A 26,554-nucleotide genomic window follows, 5' to 3' on the forward strand; every position below is an offset into this window, starting at 1 on the left:
AACAGCCCGTTACTCCTAGTTATAACCTCTTGTTTCACCCTCATTAAATTCTCTTTATTTCTGGTGTGTAAACTTGTCTAGTATTTATAGACTGACTCTAGTTGTTTTCCTGTGCACAAGAAGCAAAATGTGCACTTTGCAGTCTAGGTTGTTTTCATTTCATATTATGGAAAATGAGAGAAATAAAGAATAAGCATCAAGTCTCAGTGCGAGAGAAAACAGGGTGGCTCATGGTGTGACATTCTGCTGCTTAATAAACCCAAATTGACAGCTGACTCACACAGGCATCAGGGAGTCTCCCCTACATTTAAAGGAGCAGCACACAGAAAACAGAATGACATCTCTCTCCTTTCATTTTCATAGTGGCATATCCCACAGTTCTCTTCCTCCCTCCCTTAATTATATTATATATAGGCTTGACAGATTTCAGTTTTTATTTTTTATAATTTTGATAGATGATATCCATGTTTATTTTTAAGCATTGTTTATATTTTATCCGTTCAAAACTTTCAAAGCTGCGGGAAATTTTGGGAGGTCTGACAATTATTTAATGACAGCAGATGTTGAAATTCAAAAAGTTAAAGCTTTATAACTGTTAAAACTCATTGTCAACATCACATGTCAAAATATACAACATAAATATCCTTAAACCAAACTCTAATAAGTTCTCAACCACCATATTTAACTTTGCCTATCTGTAAATGTTGATTATTTATCCATGGAAATAGTTTTACAGTTGGTTTGCGGCTATGCTGAAATCGACATTTACTGCTTTTGAAAAATCTAATCCATCCAAGCCTAATTATATAGGTCTTTTATTGCTTAAACCCTCCATATGCTGAGCACTCTGATCCTGATCTAGAAAAGCACTGAAATCAATGGGTTTATCCATGTGCTTAAAATTAAGCACACCCTTAAGTGCTTTGTAGGACCCAGGCCAGAATGCCCAGCACCTTGCAGGATCAAATCCTTAATCTTCCTTCTTCAGTCAGTCCCATCTGATTACAGGTTTAATAGTCACTTGGTAGTATGTTCACATGCAACAACTCTTGCTAAGCTCCACATGTGAAAATCTGGATGTAAAGCTTTCCTCTTATTATCTTATAATCACCTGAATAATGGAGGGGGAAGGTTAGGCAAATTAATTTTTCTATACTAGAGCAGTTAGTTAACCAGTTAGTATTGTCTTCTACTGTTCTTAGCCATATGGAGAAAATAAATTGGATTTCCTGTTACTACTTGAGTCATCTTTTTGCTTTTTGGCTCAGATTGTTTGGTTTGGTTTGTTTTTTTGGGTGAATATGTTCTAAGTCTTAACATATGAGCACGTGGTATTCCAGATAGCAAGGAATGAATGTTTTAGCATTGCTGCAGTATGCTTGAGGGGCATTCTTTTACCACCCCCCACCTCTGACTTCAACCTACTTAAAGACATGGTATCAAGACACACGTTTAAAAGCAATATTCCCCTGTTTCCTGCTGAAGGTCAAAAGGGACATGAGGCCATTAGCTGGTAATTATTTTTTCATGATTAAAAAAAAGAATGCAGGTTGTGTTACATTAACAAAGAATGTATTTTTTTTCTAATGTTTGCTTTTGACCCTGTGTCTATCATATTTTGCTGCAGGTGACTGAAGGCTTGGAATAGCTACCGGTCTCACTGTTCCCCTAAGCTGTAGGGAACAAGTACTCTTAGATGAGGAAGAAATTTGCTTTTTCTAAAAATATTTCCCCTTTAAAAAAAAAGTGGTGAAGTGAACATGTATTTTGAGGAACTCACCAGATGTCTATATGACCAAGACTGTATCGATTTTAGAGGGGGAAAGTGTTACATCTGTCTGTTTTCTGGCTTCAAAATACCATATTAATCTTGACTTCAGGAGGATATTCTGACAGAGCCACTATCTTAGATAAACCATTTAGTCTCCATTCAGTCTAGTAAAGAGTACTGAGTGTCTCACTGCACACTCATGTGACTCTAGCTGATAAATCAGTAGGGCTGAGGATCTTTTTTCTCTCTGCCCTCCCTTCACTACATTAATATTGATTATTTGGAAGTAACTCTGTCCCAAGGAGTGGAAGTAGATACGCCTCATTGACTTGAACAATTCTTTTGCCTCTATTGGGATGGTACAAGGTAAATTAATAGTGTGCTTGCAGACACTAGATAATAGTAATGTACTTGCTATTGATAGAGTGAGATAACATGAGTAACTTCAACTTTACTTAAAACAAAGCATTAATTTTCCAAGGCCACTAGGATATATGCAACCGCTTGGCATAACCTATACAGTTTTAGCTTTTAAATGTGCAGCACTTGTATTTTAGAAAGCAAGGTAGAGATTTGTTTGTTTGTTTTTGTTTTGCACCAGATCTATGTGAGAAACGTGGTATTTAATTCACTGCTTGCTGTTCTGGGCTTTCCTGTGCCTTTAATCTGAGTCCTTTCTGGAGTTTGCAAGCAAGGGAATGCCTCTGATACTAAGGAAATGATGCACAGTAAAATTGTTCCCAGTGGTCCTTGGGCTGTGGTAAAAGTTAATAAGGAACTTTGTAAATACTAAACCTTAAGATTCTGTTTTAAAACAAAATAAAAAGAAACATTAATGTAAAGAAAATGCACAGGCTCAACTGGGATTCATTTGGAGGATTGTGAATGATGGATAATATGATTTCACAAATAATGGAAGTGCAAATGTCATGCTTATTTGTGAAAATATCCATCAGTCTCCCAAGGATTTTGTGAGGTTTATTAAACTGATGCTTGTAGAGTACTTAAGCACCTTTGGATGAAAGATGCTACTCCAAGGAAGTGCTACGTACCGTGATCATTATATCTGAGAAAAGGTGGGTGAGATAATATTGGACCAATTTCTGTGGGTGAAAGAGACAAGATTTTGAGCTCTATGTGATGTTGTGAAGATCACCCAGACCAGTAAGGGATTCTCTCACTGCCTTATAACTTTGGTTGCCTTAATGCTAGGTAGCTATGGCTCAGAAGCATGACACCAGTAGCCAGCCTACAAGCATAAATGTCTCAACCTGGCTCCTACAAGGTTTGTAGGGTGACCTCAACAGCCTTTCTAGTTTGGAGTCTCCCCAAATCCGTCTGCCCCAAGTTCCTAACTACCAGACACTTGGAAATTTCCCCTCCGGTTCCTCACCCCCGATGGAGTGAATCCTGCCCCCAGTTATCAGTTCACTTTGCCCACCCCCCCATGCCACACAGTTTGCACTCTAGAGACCTGGTTGGAGTAAAATAAACAAATGGTTTATTTAATAGAAAAGTCACAGATTCAAAGTTGAAATAGCAATGGAAGCAAATACATACAAGTTACACAGAAAATAAACATAAAGATGCAACATCCAGTTTTATACTTAGATAAAACTCCTCTTTCTAATCCAAGCTACCTTTTGCCTGTGAACTGTCTCCCACGTGCCCCCTCTCATAGAAGGGATCCAGCATGTCATGGACACCACCCACCTAGATTCTGGCCCTCAGTTTCTGGATAAAAACCCTCAGACACAAGCCTCCTTTTAAAAGGCTTTTTTACTTTTTTGTTTTGTTTTGTTTTCTCCTGGCATGATGACTCCTGGTGAATCAGGGTGGGGGAAATGCCCTCTTTTCTTAGGGATTATCTCCACTACTGATGGGATCGATGCTGTGGGGATCAATCCACTGGGGGTTGATTTAGCGGGTCTAGTGTAGACCCACTAAATCGACCACCAGTCGCTCTCCCAAGTTGACCCAGTACTCCACCGGAATGAGAAGAGTTAGGGGAGTCTTAGCCTTGGTCTACACTAGGAGTTGAGGTCGAATTTAGCAGCGTTAAATCGATTTAACCCTGCACCCATCCACACGACAAAGCCCTTTTTTTCGACTTAAAGGGCTCTTAAAATCGATTTCCTTACTCCACCCCTGACAAGAGGATTAGTGCTGAAATCAGCCTTGCCGGGTCGAATTTGGGGTACTGTGGACTCAATTAGACGGTATTGGCCTCCGGGAGCTATCCCACAGTGCTCCATTGTGACTGCTCTGAACAGCACTCTCAACTCAGATGCATTGGTCAGGTAGACAGGAAAAGGCCTGCGAACTTTTGAATTTCAATTTCCTGTTTGGCCAGCATGGCACAGAATGATTGTCTGCCGTTGCCCTGATGGAGGGAGCGGCGACTGATGACATGTCTTACAGGGTTGGCTTACAGGCAATTAAAATCAACAAAGGGGGTGGCTTTGCGAGAAACAAAATGGCCCCCTCAAGGATAGAACTCAAAACCTCAAGCTTAGAACTCAAAACTGGGTTTAGCAGACCATTGGTTTCATGGAGTGAGGGAGGAGAAAATGAATACAAAACAAATCTGGTCTATTTCTTGTTTTGATCCACTTCATCTATCTTTATACATCTTGCTGGCAGCAGACTGTGCAGTACGACTGCTAGCCATCGTCATCTCCTGGGTGCTCGGCAGAAGACAGTGCAGTATGACTGCTGGCCATCATCTTCTGCTAGCTGCTGATTAAAAGATAGTGCACTGCCAGTAGGACTGAATCGCCATGAGATGAAACTTAAAAGGGAAATGACCTGGCTGAGTCACTCCCATGTTTGCCCAGGCGCCCGATTAAAAGAGCACCCAGGACTACGTCAACGACAGCTACCAGTCGCACTGCACTGTCTGCTGCCAAAAGGCAATAAACTGCTGCTGTGTAGCAATGCAGTACCATGTCTGCCAACACCCAGGAGACATACGGTGACGGTGAGCTGAACGGGCTCCATGCTTGCCGTGGTATGGCGTCTGCACAGGTAACTCGAGAAAAAAGGCGCAAAACGATTATCTGCCCTTGGTTTCATGGAAGGAGGGAGGGAAGGGGGGCCTGACGATATGTACCCAGAACCACCCACAACAATGTTTTAGCCCCATCAGGCACTGGGATTTCTACCCAGAATTCAAATGGGCGGCGGAGACTGCGGGGACTGTGGGATAGCTACCCACAGTGCAATGCTCCGGAAGTCAACAGTTGCCTTGGTACTGTGGACACACTCCACCGACTACATGCACTTAGAGCATTTGTGTGGGGACACACACAATCGACTATATAAAAACACTTTCTACAAAACCAACTTCTATAAATTCGACCTAATTTCGTAGTGTAGACATAACCTTAAGCTCTCCCATTGTCCCAGTGCACTGTGGACCCCGCGGTAAGTAGATCTAAGCTATGTCGACATGAGTTATGCTACAAACGTAACTCAAATTGCATAGCTTAGATCAACTTTTCCCTGTAGTGTAGACCTGCCCTTAGTTTTTTAAGACTGGGATTTTCTTTTCAGTTTCAATGACTTTCCATTAACTTGAATGGTCCACCAAGTTGCTTGGGAGAAGCCTCTCCCTGTTTTGAGGGGTATCAGAAACTGTAGTACAGGTCTTGAGCACAGTTTTCATATACATAAGTGTATAGGATTCATACCCACAGTCTGCATACACATCTAATAGTGACCCTCCAGTTCAGAACATTACAAGCTTTCATAAAGATCTCACTTGACATACTTTTATAGGATATAATAACCTTGTAATTATCAGTTAATTCAGTTGTTTGTTCTTTGGGGTTCTCTGTTTTCCCCCCTGGGGTGTCTGAATCCTGATTGTCACCCCACCCCTTGTGAGTCTGATGCTGAAGAAGAGCTCTATGGCAGTGGAAAGCTTGTCTCTTTCACCAGAAGAAGTTGGTACTTCACCTAGGATTACCATACATCCGGGTTTTTCAGGACATTGCTTCTTTTTTGGTCCTGTTCCCTCTGTCCCCGCGGATTTTTCAGATAACAGGCAATATCTTGGTTTTTTGCAGGGCAGATGTTGCAGCTCAGAAAGAGCCCCAATTGGTCCCTCCCCTGCATCCGCATCTGATTGGTCCCTCACACCCCACCAGATCCCACCCACCCAGACCCTGGTTCCCAGCCCTGGGGAGAGGGAGAGCTCCGCAGGGAGGCGCTGACTGACGGCTGATGCTGAACTGGGTCTGCACCAGTTGCCCTGCCACCATGACAGGGAGTGACACTGCCCCCCCACCTCAAGAGTGAGGCCCCCAGGACCCCCGCCAGCATCCCTGGGAACTCTTCCCTGTACACACACACCCCTCTGGTACCCCCAACTGTACCCACTCCAGCTTCCCCTCCCCCTGCCCCACCTCTGGCAGCATACTCTTTTTGGGAACCTGAAACACGGTAACCCTAACCTCACCCTCCTTGTCTCTCTCATATCCTGGGACCCACACAGCTACAACAACAATGCAGGCAACAATATCATATTTATCAGAGTCCAACGAGCAAGAAATCAGGACATTTGAGGAATCAGCTCTGTTGGACTGAATAAAGAAAATGGTGTATTTATTTGTGGCAGGCCAGATCAGAATATCTTCCAGACTAGATAAATCCTGTAGGTACTTGTCTGTGTGTGCCAGTCTACATTGCCACTGCTGAAAAGGTTCTCACTTTTTACTGCTCTACTAAATAATTAAATGTAGAAGCAAAAACCTAGAGAATTTGCACCTGCACAGCATGCGATGAGAGAATGACTCAAGTGAACAAAACACTTCCTGCCCTAGGAGTTTCAGAATGTTCATTTAAACTGATTTTACTGCAATCATTTGTATTATCCTAGCACCTAGAAGACCCAATCAGGGCCTAGGACCCCATTGTGTTAGGCGCTGTACAAATACAGAACAAGGAGACGGCCCCTGCAAGGAAGAATTTATAGTCTAAGTTGTTTGTAAAACAAGTTATACACAAGGGTTCTGTTCTCACCATGCCTAGGAGAGGTGAGGTATCCACAAAGGAGCCAGTTACAGCTTCCTGATCCTAGGGGCATCCTGCCCCTAAGGGCATAGTTTAGAGGAGCCCAAACGCTGCTGTGAACTTGACCTCAGTGCACTGACTCCCAAGGAGCCACCTGCCAGCCAGGGATTGTCAGAGCAAGCTGCATTCCAACCACACCCCCACTCACCTCCACTCTATGCTATGCCAAATGGTGGAATGGGAGTGGTTCCAGGCTGGCTATGTCTAGGTCTGCCATGCAGGCATTTCCCCTATATTGGGGGAATCAACAGCTCACTATTTAAGCAGCACCGCAAAAGGGTCATTGCAGGCCTCGGCAGTGAACCCACGTTATCCGTGGTAGGAACTGTTGAAAAATAAAGTTCCAGTAACCTAAGAGGTGAATGGAAATGTTTTGTTCCTTTGGGTAGCAACTTGCAAAGGTTGATGATGTCCATAATTAGCAGCCTGCAGGTGCAGTTTCCTAATCTACATGCAAAATTGCAACAACAGCACCTGCAAATTAGGACCTAAATGTTCAGAGTTGGACTCGGATGCCTCAATTTATGGGAACCCCAATTTGAGAGACCTTAAAGGGGCCTGATTTTCAGAAGGTTAATACTGAGCAATTTCTAAAAATCAGGCACATTTAAGATGCCAAAAACACAAAATCACTTTTGAAAATGTAAGTGTGACGCGGGCAGACAAGGCGCCAGCTCATGGCAAAGCCCCAAGCTTCACTGGATGGTTACCAGTGCATGGCGGGAAGCCGGCCCAATGCACTTGTATATTAGTATAGATCAAAGTAATTGTTGAAATGTATAAGAGTGTATTTGGTGCTTAAACTTCATGAAAACAATTGGGATGTTACATGCATTGTTTTCACTTATCTGTATCCCGTTATAATGTAGTAGCAATATTTACACTGTGTTATCCCTGTAACTAAATAAGCCATCAAATGAGAAAGAAGCCTTGTGGAATGCAAATGAAGAACTTTAACAGAAAAGTGCTAATTTCAAAACAAGTTGTCATTGTGTGTCATGATCGGAGGTCAAAGACTAGATGCATTCCTCACTCTTCATCATCAAAGGAAGAGCCCACATGACAGTGGAGAAATTCTCCAATCTCCATTTTGTGTGCCTAACATCTATTCTGAATAAGCAGAATATGGCCCTAAGATGGAAGCTGTAAATCCTGAGCATGGGCGGTACAGAAGTAGGAGAAAGAGCACGAAAGTAGGCCAGTTAAAATTGGCAAAAAGCCAAGTAGGGTAAAGTCAAATGAGGTCATCATAACTCTGAGGCAAACAACAGCAGTGAGCATGTGCAAAATGAGGTGATATTTGTCATGTGTCCAAGAACATTATAAAAAGCAGTGCGCTCACAGACAGTCAGGAGAGGAGCGGACAAGAGCTGCAAAAGGAATGAGAAGAGACAGAGAAAGCAGCAGCAGCAAACAGCAGATAATGCAGCAGATCCGATGGATAGTGTAAACCTGCTAGTTTTAATGACAGTTTAGCAGAGAATAATGTGGTATCAGTGTTAGTGTGGGTACGGATGAGATGTATATGTGTGTTCATCGTATTTTACTTATGTAAAACTTGAAGTATAATGTAAGAATGGCTGTCAGTGATCTGCTGCAGACTGGCCATCTGCAATAGAGCACACCACTTAGAATCATTTACACGGTATGCTACTGTAGTTTAAATGCTCTTTAATGTGTAGTAAGGGATTTTTGTCTGATTTCTCTTTTTAGATTACAATGTAGCAGGTATTATTAATTACATCAATAAAAATACTTTGTTTTGGAAGTATGGAAAGCATACTGCCAGTGTAAATGACTTTATCAGAAGGTTATATCCAGGTCCTTCAAGTATTTCTTTAACTACCCTGGAGATCCATAACCCAAGAAGAACAGATTAAGGGGTGATAGGCAGGTTATTCTAGGAGTGCCCCAAAGCCTAAAATTCAGAGTAATACATATGGGTAGGGACCCTGTCATCTTGTTTTCTGTTAGAAGAAACCATAAGATCCTGTATCTCTGGACTGTTTGGATTCTAACAGGGTAGAATAACTGAACAAAAAGACAGAGATCCCCAGAGTTATTCTGTGTAGCCCTGAGAGCCTTTTTGTAAACTGGCAGAGTATTACATCTCTGTTACTATTTGGGATTACAAACCATGAATCATCTGTACATATAATTTACCTGCTTTAACCTCTCAATAACTCTTATCCCTTTTTCCTAGTTGAACCTTTAGATAGTTCATTACAGAATTGGCTACAGGCGTTGTCATTGGTGTAAGAACTAAGGAATCAATTGATCTGGGGTATGTGACTGGTCTCTTGGGACTGGAAGCAACCTGAATGTGATGTGATTTTTGGTGTAAGTGACCATTGTCACTAAGTCCAGTTTGTCTGGGTGACAAGATAGACTGGAAGAAGAAAAGGAGTATTTGTGGCACCTTAGAGACTAACCAATTTATTTGAGCATGAGCTTTCGTGAGCTACAGCTCACTTCATCGGATGCAAGTGAGCTGTAGCTCACGAAAGCTCATGCTCAAATAAATTGGTTAGTCTCTAAGGTGCCACAAGTACTCCTTTTCTTTTTTCTAAGGAGACTGTGACTCCATGATAAGACTGTTGTAATACTTTGGGAGTTCACATTTGTTACTGGTTTAGTGAGCTCTAATTATAGAACACACCACCAGTTTGGGGTGTCTGCCCTGCTTTTGACAGTCTGCCATGAGGTTGGCACTCACAGTCATGAGTCACTCCAGACAGTGGGACAGTACGCAATGGGGCACAATTGCATTTTTCATGCCTAATTTATTTTAAAATCAGATTCACTTTCTGTTCTCAAAAGAGAGGGGAAGAGAGAGAACCCCTAAATTTGGTTGCGGGTGGGGGAAACAGGGAGAGCAGGAGACAATGAAACTCCAGTTACAGGAGTCAGGGCTGATTGTGGTTTTCCTCACATTGGTATAAGTTGGGAGTGATTACGTGGAATAAATCTGATGCAAATGAGATCAGAATCAGGCCCTGACTCTTTTGGAATCATCTGCTTTTTTTTTTCCATGATGGCTGAAGATTTGCTATCTCTTTAGCTGTATGTAACCAGCGCAGGTGAAAGTTGGCAGGCCAAGTAACCTGTGTGTGATCCTTAAAGGCATGTTGAGAGGCATTGCAACTGTAATCAGCACAGTTAATTTATGTGTGGGCATCAACGAGATGCTAAAAGGGGTTAATAGGCTAGGCCCATTCATTTGTGTTGATAAGAAATCAAGGAAGAAGCTGTGTGTATGTTTACGTCTGTCTATATCTTGTAACTTTAATTAACCTGGAGATCAAATATGTATATATGCTGCATGAATCTAATGAATATTGCCTATATTGTCTTCAGTTTATCTATCCCTGTTATAATGAATGACCAGCAATTGCCTGAGATCAATCAGTGTAGCTGGGTTACCCATGTCTGCATAGGAAATAGAATGTGGGCTCCATAGTGAGGACTCTTCGGACACATGCTGGGCTCTGAACACTTGGCTGCCTGTTTCAGCTATAAAAGAAAAACCTCAGGCATGATCCTGCCATCTCTGGTCTGCTGAACTTTAACAGTGAAAGTCTGAGCCATTGGCTGGAGAGCCCCAAGTAATTACTTGGAATACCCTGAAAGACTCATGGAAAGACTCTACCAGACTCTACAGCTAAATTGTCACTTGGACTCTGCTCTTTTGGGATGATCCAGAGTGTCTTATTGCAAGTTAGCAGAACTGCCATCACTGCTCTTATCCTGACCTACAGACTCTGAAATCCGTTGTAATGTACCTGATCCCGTTAACCATTTAATAACGCTGTTTTCTTTTCTTTTATATTAATAAACCTTCCGTTTTTAGTTTACTAAAGGGTTGGCTACCAGTGTGGCTTTGGGGTAAGATCTGAAGTATATTTTGATGTGTGGGGTATGTCTGGTTCTTTGGAACTGAAAGAACCTAATATATGTGGGTTTTGGTTTTAATAATAATTTATCACAGAAGTGTGGTTTGTCTGGATGGTGCATGAGGGGCTAGAGTGCCGAAAGGGGACCGTCTGTGGCTTTCTAATATCTAATGTAGTATGTTGGAAGCACACGTTTGTTACTGGTTTGGTGAAATCTTGTGACAGAGTATACCACCAGTCTGGGGTATATGTCCTGTATTCTGGAAGTCTGACCTGAAACTGACACTCTTAGCTGTGTCCCCTACCAGGCAACATGACACTAAATTTAGAGAGATCTTCTGCAGAAACCCAAGGAACTTTTGCTTGAGCTCAATATTTGGCTGAAGTACAGGGATATAACCTTTGGATTAGCAGAACTTGCTAAACTAGACAAAGAAAATCCTGCTGTCCTTACAGAGACAAAAGCAGTTCGTTTTATGATGCACTGTCTGCTTTCTCCAGTTCCTTCTCTTTTTTCCTCCCTTTCCCAGTAGGTGAGCACACTTAACAATCTTCAAAGCGTCTGAGCACCTTCTTTTCTGAGGTAATGCTTCCCCTTTTGCAAGGTGGAGAAAAGACGGGGAAAAGTTCCTATAAAGCCAACATGGACCTTCTTAAAACCTCCAGGCATCAGTGCTCCTACCCTCTTGAACCTCTCCTTATCTTCTAACAGTTTGCTTTTTTTAAAGCTTGAGATTTTGAAACCTTTTTTCTTTCTCTGCCTGGAGACATTTCTCTTGCAAGAATGTATAAATTCTGTCACTCTGCAGGATAAAGGAGCTGACGCAGGTTTGTAATTTTAACTATCAATTTATTGTCACATTCTTTGCACAGTCCCAGTGCATGTCGGAAAGACAAACTTGAATAGTGTAGATAATCTGATATCTTTGCATGGTAGGTGAGAAGATGGTGTTTTGTAGTTACAGGAGTGACCTGGGAGCCAGGACTGCTGGGTTTTAGTCCCATCTGTACCACTGATTTTCCTGTGTGACCTTGGCAAGTCCATTTAGGGCCTGGTTTTCAGAAATGCTGAGCCACTGCAGCTCCCACTGGACATAATCCTCACTCTACTGAAGTCAGTAGGAACTTTGCCATCGACTTTGATGGAGCCAGGAGATCAACCATTGACTTCAGGGAGAGTTGTGGGTGCTCAGAAAATCAGGTGTGTTGTGAGGGTAAACTAATGAAGGTGGTTGGTAAAACTCAGAGTAAGTGCAAAATATTCTGTCCCATATTCACTGAGTTCAAAGAACGGTTTGGTTATAAACACTTTCTTCCAGATGAATTAACCTGATCCAGTCTGTCAAGAATGCGTTATTGCAATGCCAAGAGCTCTAGAAGGTATTTTCGGTATCCACTGACCTGCTCATTGGGAGGAAATTGTACCCCCTATCTATGACAAACCTGACCCAGCTCTCTTTGGCAGGAAGTGCCCTGTTAATACAATACATGATATGCAATACAGGTGATTTAAAACCACATGAAGTGGCAGGAAAGTTCAACTATTGTTTCTAGATATTCTGCGTGGAAATAGATTCAGATTCTGTTCCGAGGTCTAGAATTCAAGCAGTTAAAGTGAACAGAGTATTTTGGGGGCAGTAGAAGGGAATAGATCATTGGAATTTGGTTGCAAATTATAATTCAGTTGAAATCTCTATTTCAACTTTTTCTGTATCAAGACAAACTAATATGGGCCTGATTCTCCTTTTGCTTATGCCAATGTAAATCAGGAACAAAGTCAATGGAGTTACACCAGTGTAAAGCTGATGTAAAAAGAACTGAATTAGTCCCTATACATTTAAAATAATGTTTTGCATTTAATACTGAATTACGCCTCTGATCCAGCAAAATATTTGCACATATCTTTATCTTTAAGTATGGGAGTAGATTCATTGATGTCAATAGGACTGACTACTCATGCTAAACGCTAAAAACATGACATGAGTAAGTGCTTTGCTGGATCAGGGCTGTGATGTAGATGTGGTACAAGAAATGAAAAAGGAGTTATTAGTAAGTCATATTGTTTCAGTGAATGATGCATGCTTCTGCAGCTTATACAGAGGCTGGGGAATGGGTACAAACCAATACACAGGTGTATACCTGGACAATAATGTAGCTAGAAATTTTAATAAACTGGCTGAAATTCATGTTTAGTCCTGTACATTGCAGGATAGGAAACTTCAAACAGCAAGGAGCAAATCCCCAACAGGCATAAATCAGATTTACACTAGCTAAGGACCCGACCCTAAAAGTTTGCTTGATTCTTAATCTAACAAAACCAAACAAAAGTTTCTAACAGCAGAAGAAATGAGATCACCACCCCTCATCCACTCTTGAGTGCTAATTGTTTTACCATGCCAGGTTGTAAATAGAGCTGGTCAAAATTTTTCATTTAAAATATGTTGTTGACAAAAAATGGCCTTTCAGTTTCTTTCTTAATTTTCTAGATTTTTGACCAGCACATCCCCCACCCAAAAGTTTTGGTTTTTGAAAACTGAAAAGTTTTCAGTTTTTCATCAAATAAACAAAAACTCTCTGGGAATTTTCTTTGAATTGTTGAGGCCAAAAACTTAGCATGATTCAAAAAGGGATTGAACACGTATCTGGTTAATAAGGATATGGGGGACTAACATGAAGGGGAAAGGAGTCCAGGAGAGCTGGCTGTATTTCAAGGAATCCCTGTTGAGGTTACAGGGACAAACCATCCCGATATGTCGAAAGAATAGTAAATATGGCAGGCGACCAGCTTGGCTTAACGGTGAAATCCTAGCGGATCTTAAACACAAAAAAGAAGCTTACAAGAAGTGGAAGGTTGGACATATGACCAGGGAAGAGTATAAAAATATTGCTCGGGCATGTAGGAATGAAATCAGGAGAGCCAAATAGCACCTGGAGCTGCAGCTAGCAAGAGATGTCAAGAGTAACAAGAAGGGTTTCTTCAGGTAGGTTGGCAACAAGAAGAAAGCCAAGGAAAGTGTGGGCCCCTTAATGAATGAGGGAGGCAACCTAGTGACAGAGGATGTGGAAAAAGCTAATGTACTCAATGCTTTTTTTGCCTCGGTCTTCACTAACAAGGTCAGCTCCCAGACTGCTGCGCTGGGCATCACAACATGGGGAATAGATGGCCAGCCCTCTGTGGAGAAAGAGGTGGTTAGGGACTATTTAGAAAAGCTGGACGTGCACAAGTCCATGGGGCCGGACGAGTTGCATCCGAGAGTGCTAAAGGAATTGGCGGCTGTGATTGCAGAGCCATTGGCCATTATCTTTGAAAACTCGTGGCGATTGGGGGAAGTCCCGGATGACTGGAAAAAGGCTAATGTAGTGCCCATCTTTAAAAAAGGGAAGAAGGAAGATCCTGGGAACTACAGGCCAGTCAGCCTCACCTCAGTCCCCGGAAAAATCATGGAGCAGGTCCTCAAAGAATCAATCCTGAAGCACTTACATGAGAGGAAAGTGATCGGGAACAGTAAGCCTGGATTCACCAAGGGAAGGTCATGCCTGACTAATCTAATAGCCTTCTATGATGAGATTACTGGTTCTGTGGATGAAGGGAAAGCAGTGGATGTATTGTTTCTTGACTTTAGCAAAGCTTTTGACACGGTCTCCCACAGTATTCTTGTCAGCAAGTTAAGGAAGTATGGGCTGGATGAATGCACTATAAGGTGGGTAGAAAGTTGGCTAGATTGTCGGGCTCAACGGGTAGTGATCAATGGCTCCATGTCTAGTTGGCAGCCGGTGTCAAGTGGAGTGCCCCAGGGGTCGGTCCTGGGGCCGGTTTTGTTCAATATCTTTATAAATGATCTGGAGGATGGTGTGGATTGCACTTTCAGAAAATTTGCAGATGATACTAAACTGGGAGGAGTGGTAGATACGCTGGAGGGCAGGGATAGGATACAGAGGGACCTAGACAAATTGGAGGATTGGGCCAAAACAAATCTGATGAGGTTCAATAAGGATAAATGCAGGGTCCTGCACTTAGGACGGAAGAACCCAATGCACAGCTACAGACTAGGGACCGAATGGCTAGGCAGCAGTTCTGCGGAAAGGGACCTAGGGGTTACAGTGGACGAGAAGCTGGATATGAGTCAGCTGTGTGCCCTTGTTGCCAAGAAGGCCAATGGCATTTTGGGATGTATAAGTAGGGGCATAGCGAGCAGATCGAGGGACGTGATCGTCCCCCTCTATTCGACATTGGTGAGGCCTCATCTGGAGTACTGTGTCCAGTTTTGGGCCCCACACTACAAGAAGGATGTGGATAAATTGGAGAGAGTCCAGCGAAAGGCAACAAAAATGATTAGGGGTGTGGAACACATGACTTATGAGGAGAGGCTGAGGGAACTGGGATTGTTTAGTCTGCAGAAGAGAAAAATGAGGGGGGATTTGATAGCTGCTTTCAACTACCTGAGAGGTGGTTCCAGAGAGGATGGTTCTAGACTATTCTCAGTGGTAGAAGAGGACAGGACAAGGAGTAATGGTCTCAAGTTGCAGTGGGGGAGGTTTAGGTTGGATATTAGGAAAAACTTTTTCACTAGGAGGGTGGTGAAACACTGGAATGCGTTACCTAGGGAGGTGGTGGAATCTCCTTCCTTAGAAGTTTTTAAGGTCAGGCTTGACAAAGCCCTGGCTGGGATGATTTAATTGGGGATTGGTCCTGCTTTGAGCAGGGGGTTGGACTAGATGACCTCCTGAGGTCTCTTCCAACCCTGATATTCTATGATTCTATGATTCTATATCTTCAGTGATCATTGAGATGGGTTCCTCCCAGGGTGCCACCTGGAACTGGGGAACCACTGAGCCCCCTGACCAACCAATCTGGTCTCCCTCTCACACTCAACTGCTGTGACAAGCTGCAAAGCCCTCCAGCCTGCACTTTTACTAGCATTCATACAGGTAGGACATACCCAGTGGCACTTATATGCAGGCTCTCTGACCAGCCCCTGAATAGGAATGCTACAGTTAAGGCAACTCCCAGCTCCCCAGACACGCAGCCCATCTGGAGTATAAACCCAAAATTATACTGTCTTATGCTGCAGAGGAAACTATACAGCGTAAGCTCAAAAAAATGGAGAGGAAAAATGGAGAGGAATATGCAACAGCCTTTCGCCCCGAGTTATGATTCCCACATGCTTCATTCCAACTCTCTGGTTTAGATAAAGCAAAAAGAAGTTTATTAACTGCAAAAGATAGATTTTAAGTGATTATAAGTGATATCAAACAGATCAAAGGATCCCATTGGCCAGGAAGAGTGAATCGCGGCCACTGGGAGCTGCTGGCCATGCCTGCAGACAGTCAACATAATGTCTCACAGCCCACCAGTGGATTACTCTAATGGGCCGCATGCCGAAGGTTGCTGACCCCTGATCTAGATTGAAAGTATCTTGTCTAGTGGGCGTTACATTTGAAATACAGATACATAGTCAATATTTATAACTTCAGATAAAAAATGATACATGCATGCAAATAGGATAATCATATTCAACAAATCATAACTTTTTCAGTGACATCTCAGATGACTTATCTTGGATAAAATACATTATTATTATATCATAATCATATCATAATAACGTTACTGTGAAGAAAATATGGGGTACGGTGTCACAATCACAATTAATGTTAACCAATACTGGAAGGAATATTAAAGCTTATGTATCAGGGTTTAATCCAGTCTCCTACTGTTAGCGATCAAGCAGATTATCTCCCAAAAAGCCTAACAGAAAGGTTTTCACATCGTCCTCTGAAGCATCTATGGCCACTGTTGGAGACAGAATGCTGGACCAAATAGACCCGGGGCCTGAGCCAGTCTGGCAATTCCTATGTTTAGTTTCTCTGGTAGTTTTTCCCAAATAATACTTACCATTTTCCAACCAGCTCTAGTTAGAAATATACGTTGTGTACAAATCTCACAGGCTATGATGGGAGCTGTGCCCCTGTATCTGAGAGCAGAATTTGTTGTGTAGACTTTTTCCTTCCACAAACAACTATAATTCTTTTGATTCCTTACTCTTGTTTTATTCTTGAAATCTTTGTCAGTAGTTTCGTGGCTTTCTCTGAGCCATTCAACCAACACCTTGTTTTATTTGCAGAAAAGCTGCCACTCCTCTTTCTCTGTTTCTCCATGTCTGTTCCACTCCTGCAGTTTTCCCCTACCTATCCACACTGTTACCCTTTTCCCCACCTTTGTCATCCTTTAGCCAAGCTCTTTTAATCTTTCCTTCAAAGTCAGTCCCTCTGAATCTCTGATCATTTTTGCTCCCATTCTGTGAACAATCTCCAATATACTACTGGTAATACAGTGCCCAGAACTGAATGCAGTTTCCCAGGTGTGGATGCACAGGGACACAGAAGAGATGTTACTTCCTGCTTTGTGATATGTTGGCTTTGTGTGTGCAGCTGAAATTACACTTTCATTTTTTTGCAGCCATATTTAATTTAATTTTCTGTCCGCTATCACCTCTAGGTCTCTGTCATCATTATTCCTTCTCAGGTTTCTCCCTCCCTTTGAACTGGGTGGTTTTTGCTAAAATGAACCAGTATTAAAACGTGTCTTTTTTTTCAGTGTTGAATCTTGCTTTCTTTTTTTCTTCCCATGTTTCTAGTCTCTCTAGTGCCCTTTATATTATTTTCCATCCCAGCTGGTGTTTGCAGCTCCTCTCAATTTAGTATGGTCTACAAACTTCATTAAGATGTTGCTTCCAAATAATTAATAACAGTATTAAAAAAAATGGGACCCAACACTAATCACTCCATCACTGCAGCAGACACTTTTCCTTAACTTGGTACATCACCATTTATCATTTCTCACCACCTTTTAGGCAGTGATTCATTATAAAGAACGATCAGAGAGAGACGAGTCTAATTATAGTTTCAGAGGTACCTATCCTGTTGATTCTTTAGGAGAGCATTCTGCTATTCTCTTGAAATGTGTCATTCACACACTGAAGGTTAATCCCTTTGAGAGGCTACAGTTGGCAACATAGATAAGAGACTGCGGCAGCAAACATCCATTCTTTTAGCACTGGCAGGGAAGATGGTGTACAATCAAAATGAAATTCACTGTTCAGAATCAAAATGGGGGTTATGTTAGTCCTGATTTGCTGCTAAATGCCTCTAGGCTCAGAAAGGAGCTAGACATTGGTACCTCGAGCTTGACAGGAAATCTTGAGGCAGACACAAATTTGAAATTCTGTTCTGGCCAGCCTCTGGAGTTGGTTAGAATACTTGCTGTAGGTGACATTGACTGGCCGTGCTGGAGTACTTTCTGTAGCAAGAGAAGGAAATGCTGATTGTAGCCCTCATCCAGCTGAAATGACCTTTCACTGTTCCTAGTATATGGAAACTTCACAGCCATGGAGGCTTCTCCCAGTCTGGGGAGTTAGGGTATGTGTACACTGCAATTAGGTACCTATGGCTGGCTCGTTCCAGCTGACTCGGGCTCACGGGGCTCAGCCTAAAGGGATGTTTAATTGTGATGTAGATGTTTAGGCTGGGGCTGCAGCCTGAGCTCTGGTATGTTCCCCACAGGTTCCTAGAGTCCAGGCTCCAACCTAGCCCAAAAATCTACACTGCAATTAAACAGCACCTTAGCCCGAGCCCTGCCATCCTTAGTCAGCTGGCATGAGCCAACTGTGGGTTTTTAATTGTAGTGTAGACATACTCCTAGTTATCCCACATCCAGTGGCTACAGAATAGCAGATTATTGGGCCAGTCTATGGCAACAATAACTTCCAAAAGCTGCATGGTTTCAGAAAAGGGTGCTAGATAGTCCAGACACCATTTAGAAGCTAAAGAGCACAACAGCTCACAACTTATTTATTTGGCTTCTCTTCCCTTTGTCCCCCAGAAAACTCTCAGCTGCAGAAGCCTTTATCTCTTGTTCTGGGGCATTCACAGCAGCCCCCCCCCACCGCCATATTTCCCTTGGTTATGTTGGTTTGTTGGTGAGTCAACATCTGCAACTGCCAAGAGCGTGTGAGATTCAGAATGGCAATAGATCTGTTGAGCAGGATCCAGGGTTGTGAAAAATGAGAAGGATGGGAATCTAGGTGGAAAAATTAGCCCAGATGTGGGGGGATATTTGGGGTGGTTCATTTTTTTGAACTCTGCACCAACGTAAAGTATATTTGAACTTTTATTTTATACCAGACACACTGGGTTCAATCTTAATCTTAAGTGAATGTAATTTTAACTGTTCTAAAGTCAAAGGGGAGGTGATGAGAACATCTAAGTTGCTGAAATGCCTAGTAAGAACCAACACAAAGTTATAGCTCTGCATAGACACATAGAGGGAAGGGGAAATAGGTGGAGTCATTAGAGATTAGGTAGCAGGGTGTGGCAAGTGGGTGGAATCAATTGTCATGGGATACTGAAAAAGGAAAGAATGGGTGAAGTCATGAATTGCTACAGGGCTAATTAGAATGTAGACATTCTGGAAAGTAGTCTGGTCAACTGATAACACAGTTCTATGTAGAACTGTATAAAACTGGTTGCTCATCTTCTGTCTTTACAGTTCTCAGAGTAGCAGCCATGTTAGTCTGTGTCTGCAAAAAGAAAAGGAGGACTTGTGGCACCTTAGAGACTAACAAATTTATTTGAGCATAAGCTTTCGTGAGCTACAGCCCACTTCATCTGATGCAGTGAGCTGTAGCTCACGAAAGCTTATGCTCAAATAAATTTGTTAGTCTCTAAGGAGCCACAAGTTGAAGCAAATGTGAAAGCTGCTGCTCAACACTGGAAATAGGTTGTTAGCGCTTAGTGATTACCATATAACAGTGTTTGACTTTATCTAACTCAGAGTTGAAGGGACCAAGTGTCTAGATGATTAGATAGACTAGGAACCAAGTGACTGGATAGACTAAAATCATGAAAACAGATAATTCTTTTAAAGTTAAATGTAAACATTGCCAAGAATTGTTAAAATGCGAGATAGAAAGGACTTGTGCTCATCTCATGTAGTGCAGAAAAACAGTTTGTTTGAATTCTTCAAGATCAAATGTGCAGAGCCTGCAAGTGAGACTTTCTATCCTATCATTGTCAACAAATAAAGCCTGGATGATCATTTAAGTTGCTGTTCAAAGCCTTCCACCAGCTCTTCATTATAGGTTTATTCAGGAGTCTTTGTTTGCCTTCACCACCTAAAATGTCTACTAGATGCTGCAAATAAAGAATCAGAGGGGGGTAGGGAGGAAGAACTACAAGCATCATGGCTGATATTAATGTAAGCTTGTTGGTCAATCGTGAGAAATGTTCTGCTAGGAAGCATCCATACAGTGAAAATTGTGTTTCTACTTAATTCTATTGATTCCACGTCTGAAAAGAGAACCCTTGAACTTTGTGTGAAAGTTGCTGAATATGCAATCCAAGAATGTAGATAAAAGAATTACAAGAGGGTCTCTGCTGTTTCCTCAGACAATGAAAATGATGAGTGAACTTCAGGTTTATTGTCTGGATGTTGGCTGTCTAAGCCTGGTTGAGAAAGAAGTAACATCTAATACAATGCTTAAGTGCATTTTGGAAGCTCAAAAATTCTTCTCCAGCAACCAATAGCCTTGTGGTAGGACTGATGCCCCACATGGCACTCAATGGACCTCTCAGGAAGAAGGTGTCACTATTTGCATCCAACTACCACAAGTATGTTGAAACTTGCATGGAGCAAGAGAAGGATTTTGATCAAGCCATAGTATGTATTTTACACACGGTATGTGAAGAAGAAGGATTGACCACAAATTTTTTAAAAGTTAGACTCTCATCCCCACATTTAGGAGCCTGAATGCAAGATGCTGCTAAGGCTTGGCACTTCTGAAATTCTTGGCTACGTCTCTTTTAAAAACCAGCTAAAGGAGTTTTCAGGGGGACTTTACAGATTTCAGGCTGTCTGATGACACCACAGTCACAGTCCCAGTAGAAATTTTGCTTGGTCTAACTAACAACAAGGAACTGGAACCATACATGGACAAAATGTAAAAACAGAGAGGCTATAGACCTTTTCTATTACAGTAGAATGTCAGAGTTACGAACACCAGTGTTACGAACTGACCAGTCAACCACACACTTCATCTGGAAACAGAAGTATGCAATCAGGCAGCAGCAGAGGGAAAAAAAGGGGAAAAACAAATACAGTACAGTACTATGTTAAATGTAAACTACTAAAAAAATAAAGGGAAAGTTTAAAAAAAATTGACAAGGAAACTGTTTCTGTGCTTGCATCATTTAAATTAAGATGGTTTAAAAGCAACATTTTTCTTCTGAATAGTAAGGTTTCAAAGCTGTATTAAGTCAATGTTCAGTTGCAAACTTTTGAAAGAACCACCATAACATTTTGTTCAGAGTTACGAACATTTCAGAGTTACGAACAACCTCCATTCCCGAGGTGTTTGTAACTCTGAGGTTCTACTGTACTTAGCCAACACAATTCTAAAAACAGAGGTGATAGGCTGAACCCAGAACAGAGAAGAGGCTTTAGTGTGGCTCATGGAACATGATGTTGGGGTTTCTTTCTGTTCTGATATTTAAACTGAACATTCAGATTTCTATCCCCAAAATGTACATAAAGGAGCTCATGTCACAGTTTGTCTTGTCAAAATGCTCTTTTATTTATTTATTGATTGATTTGTTTGTCTGGAGTGGAGTTATGTTTGTTTTTTTAAAGTGGAAGTTAAAATTCTGGAAGTCAGGGCAGGTGAATTCAGAGCCCTGTTACTTTCGTAAAAGATCTGCACTCCTCTCCAGACAGCTCAGCAGCATTTTAGCCTATGGTTTGCTCATTCTCATTAGCTTCGTCAAAACGTTGTGACAGGCCGAGGGCTGAAAAAGCAAATAAGTTGATAAAAATGTGTCAGTATTTCAGGACAGATACAGAAAAGTGGTGGGCCTAACTAGATGTTAGGCTGGGTCCTCAGTTACTGTGATTTCCTGTTTCCCTTACAGAATTGCAAACATCATTTCGGGCAATGTGGTGTTTTGTCAGTGTTTGAGGGATAAATGCATTCATGGAGTGAATTGCAAAAGATAGGTCTTGTCTCTCATTTCACAAAACCGTCACAGGTATCTTCCCCTGCCTCCAGAAAAAGAATTGGAGGTGGGGATGGGATGGGGAGGTCAGTGTTTTGAGGTTGGGAAAATCACAAGAACCCTGGCAAGATCAAGAATCTGACTGTAAATGGAACAGTGGGAGTCTTGATTGTCTATTGCAGTTCTGAGTGCAAGGCCACTGTTAACACAGGATTGCCAGACTGCATCAAACCAGTGATCTGTCTAATCTACTTTCCTATCTGCACCAGTGCCCAACCCCAGAAGCTTCAGAGGATGGTGCACAAAATCCTACAATAGGCAGTTCAGGGATAAGTTGCCCCCTATTGTTCAGAAAATAAATATTATAATACAAATAGGTATAAACACTAGATAGATGTAATCCATGGCTTCTCTCAGCTCCAAAACATTACCAAATATTACAGAAGGATCCAAAGCAACACTCCAGGTGCAAATGCCTTTGACCTTTGGAAATATTTTGATGAGGAGCCAAACTTGGCAGACCCTATCATGTACTGAAATCGCTCTTAAAAGCATCCTATCCATCAGGACAGCAATGAAAAGAGAAACATGGAAGAAAAGGTCACATTAGCAAAAAGCAGCTGGCATGATTCCACGAGGTTCATTTTACTTAGTGGGCCAGGGTTCCGCTTTTCTAATTCCCATTCTCAGCCAAAACTTGATGGCACAAATATGAAAGGCATTTTGAGATATATACTGTATCAGGGTGACATTTCAGAGGTGATTTGCAGGGAGTTGCATAAAGCACGTTTGTAAATAATAGTTGTCTAACTCTCCAGAGACTGCACTAAACTTTTATTACATCCTCTGCAAACATTACCACTAGGCACTGCAGATTGACTGTACAATGTACACACACATACCACATTGCTTTAGTACAAAGACTGAAGCATTTATTAGAGGACAGGATTATAAAATTATAGTCTAAATATTATTAGCTAAACATTAACTGATAAAAAACCCACCCTGCTTAGTAGGAGACATGTTCTTCCTTCAGTATGCACACAAAGTTCTTGTTACCATTAATGATGATATTTTGCACATCTTCGGCACTTTTATTCTCAGAATCTCAAAGGGCTTTGCAGCCAGTAATTACTTACTCCTCAGAAGACCATTTCAAGTACACAAGAAGTATTAACCTATTTTACAGGTGGATATGTGGAGGCATAGAGAGAGAGATGAACCAGAAACCAGCTGGGATAGTCCCATGGTGATAGTGTCCATGAAGCCCTGAACGATCACAAAAAGACTTTCCGGCTCCTATTTTGTATTATAGTGGCATCTAGGAGCTGCATTGTACATACACATAGTGAGGCAGTCCCTGCCCCAAAGAACTTACATGCTAAACAGTGGGAGGGGAAATTGAGCCACAGAGAAGTGACATGTCCAAAGTCACACAGCATGGCCATGGCAGAACCTGGAACAGAACCCAAGTTCCGGCCCTACCCATTAGACCTTGCTGCTTTTCATCTAGATTGCTATTACACTCACTGAGCTCTAAATGGCACCAGCAGCCCTATGCAGTAATGACATCATCAGCTCATGGTTGGACAGCGCAGTGTGTCAGGAAAATCTGCACACCAAGACTAGTCCCATTATCACCTTAGCCCAACTGGGGGCCTGATCTTTAATTAGATCAGCATGAACCAAAGGGATCTTTGCCCTGACTCCTCACCCTCCCAAGGCAGAGTTACAGACAAACCAGTGTAACCAAAATCAAACATCTCAGTCCCCGTTTACACCTCCTTAACACTTTCTTGCCTTGTTAATCGCCTCTAACACACACACACACACACACACACAAGTCTCACAAGAATCGAGGGACCCAAATACAACCAACCACCACCACCATGAACCACTATAGAACCCAGCCTCTCAGACAAATTAAGAGGACCATCATAAACACAGCTGATCCACCTGGGCACCCAAATAAAGACTTCCACAGAGAGTCTACAAAGGTCGTTTTCAGCCATAGTAGTCCAACTACCCTGTCTCTCAGTGTCTAGCCCTAATCCCAGCATTCCTCACAAAAACATCTCATTCCAAAACCAACCTAAAACTTTCATGCCACTGAAACCCTTCCCAGTCCCACGAGGCTCTTGTTCCCAAAGGGATCTATATCCACGCTCCCTGGTAGATGTTCATTATAACCTGTAACACTCATCTTTGCAAGGGGAAGTCAGGGTGAATATTGAATATTCTCCAGGAATTGTTCATGAGCAATCCATTGAGTTAGCACCCTTTTTCCTCACACAAAGAATGCATTGACTTCTTGTGAATAACAAAGCAATCCAAGGAAATCGTGATCTGCTTGGGGACCCCACATGAGCAGCAACAGAAAGTCATCGGATATGTTATTCGTTGTGAATTATTCGACCACTGACTCCTTGGAACTCTTCCAAAGGGCCCATGCCGCGTGTTGTGCATCTGACAAAGCAGCCTCATATGGAAGAGTATTTTCATATGTTAAGGCCCCATTTGCCTTCAGTGACCAACTGCTTTATGCATATAGAAAGCACATTGAGTTTAAGGTTCAGTTGATTCATAGGCTCAGTGCAACATCATACATCATATTTTCAGATATAGCAATCTGTCTCAGCCCAGTTCTGAGACTGCTGAGAACATCCTTACCAAGTCTATAAATCACAACATGGGTACAGTCATCTGTCACACAAACCATGGACAAGAGCTGTGTAAGCTTTTCCCCCACAACTCTGCAAATGCACCTCAGAGCTGACTTACAGGGAGAACAGGGGAAATTCACCATTTTTACTTCATGGCTTTTAAAAAAAAATTAAGTTCCTTTGGAGTCTGTGTAAACTTTGCAGAGGAGAAATGGTAACATTTTGTCCTTCAGCCCTCGTAGAGATTGCGCTGATCACCACACGTCTTCCTTTCTTCTCGTATCTGTCCTTCCTTCTCCATGTGCAGCCATGTCTTTTCATGATGAAATCTTCCCATTTCTTTGGAGGTCGGCCGAGTGGTTGTTTCAGTTCCAGTGGGTACCACTCGGGGACAGCTGCAGGCCATTGATTGTCAGTGAGCCTCCCTGTGTGCCTGGCCCATCGCGTGTTACTATGCCTGCTCTCAACAACGACATCCTGCTCTCCACTCTGCTGTCTGATCACTTCACAAGGGACTCAGTCCCGGATTGAAATTCCCAGAATTCTTCTTTCCATCGCCCTCTCTGTGACAGATAGTCGTTGCTCCTCTGTCTTCATCATGGCCAGAACAGCATGAAAACGGGGAGTTGTAACCCCACCTCTTCTGCACCTCTTCTGCATCGAGACTATATTGGTGCAGATGACATTTTAGCCCAACTTTTTAAGTGTTTCACTGTCCTGCTGCCCCACAGGTAGCTTTGTCTGAGACTCTCCTGTTTTGCCTTTTGTAGAGGCTTGGCCAATCCCTGAAATGTGGAGAAGAGGGAATGATGGTGTGTCCCTTTCCCCGTCCTCCTGGCCACGTACCTAGCTTGTGTATTCTCCCCAAAGAACTGCAAAACTGAAAAATGGTCTCTGTCCTGCCTTGAGCTCCCCATTTTCTGTCAGGGATAACATTAACATTAAAAGAGCATTAATATCCATAACCTCCTTTAGTTATGTGTGACAAATGACCACTAATTGGACTGGTGTGTGGTCAGGCAGTTCACCACTCAGTAATGGTCTCCTTTCTCTCTGGCCTTGACTCCTGCTTCTTTACTTCCTTCCTACCACAGCCAGTGAAATTACACTCCTGGTACACTATACGGTAGAAAGAAACCAGTATGCCACATTGGCTTATGGGCTCTGTCCTGAAAAATCTGGTAGGCTGGAAGTAGATTAAGTGTACTTGAGTGCAGCGTTAAGGTTAATTTACAGAATTTCTGGACTCTTTTCACATACAATAAGGAAGATGCAAAAGATGAAAAGACAAAGGCAAACCAGCTGTGAAAATGGAATTGTATTTTTAGGTGACAATGGGTTAGTATAGACATAACAGACACATAAAGTGTTTTCTTTAGGAATTTCCAAATATGTCCTTGCAGCACAGAATGGCATTGTATGTATGTGATATCAGTTTATTTGCATCTTATCAGTAAACCATTTCCAAGCTTCTCATTTTTAACCATGTCTGTTCATTTATTCTACTAGACAAGACCTCCGCTCTCACTCTCCTCCACTGTCCTGAGATGCCTACTACATCTGATATACAACGTGATGAAGCTGTGCTGTTCTTGTTCACCACCTGCGGGATGGCCAGATGTTTCTCTACCCTAATCAAGGACAATATGAGAAACGCAGCCAGGATCCCATCCCAGCTATATCACTCCGTTTTCCTGAACAGATTATTCCTGGAAGGTTTTTTTTTATTATACCTGTTAAAGTAGCACCTGGAAGCCTCAGACTTGTCAAACCTCATCCTGCAAGGTTTCTTTCCTTCAGAGCATTATGGATGGCTTTATTTTCAAGTCAGTTTCAAATTGAAGATGATGTTTTTAATTTTCGATTCCCAGATTTTAACATCATGCATGATTTTTCCGTGTAAATATTACCAGGAATTTTACACCTTTGAGAGATGTTTTGCCGGGGCAAAGTTATGTTTAATTTCAGTCTTCTGATGATATAGTAAGGGAGGCACAACAAGACCTTTGCATTATTAACAGTGGTCACTTTAAATTTTGTGGGCACGTCTGTCCATATGCAATATTCTGGGCTATTTCGGGGGAAAGAACAGAAATAGAACAAAC

The sequence above is a fragment of the Eretmochelys imbricata genome, chromosome 2 (genome assembly GCF_965152235.1).
Source record: "Eretmochelys imbricata isolate rEreImb1 chromosome 2, rEreImb1.hap1, whole genome shotgun sequence".
Taxonomy (NCBI): domain Eukaryota; kingdom Metazoa; phylum Chordata; order Testudines; family Cheloniidae; genus Eretmochelys; species Eretmochelys imbricata.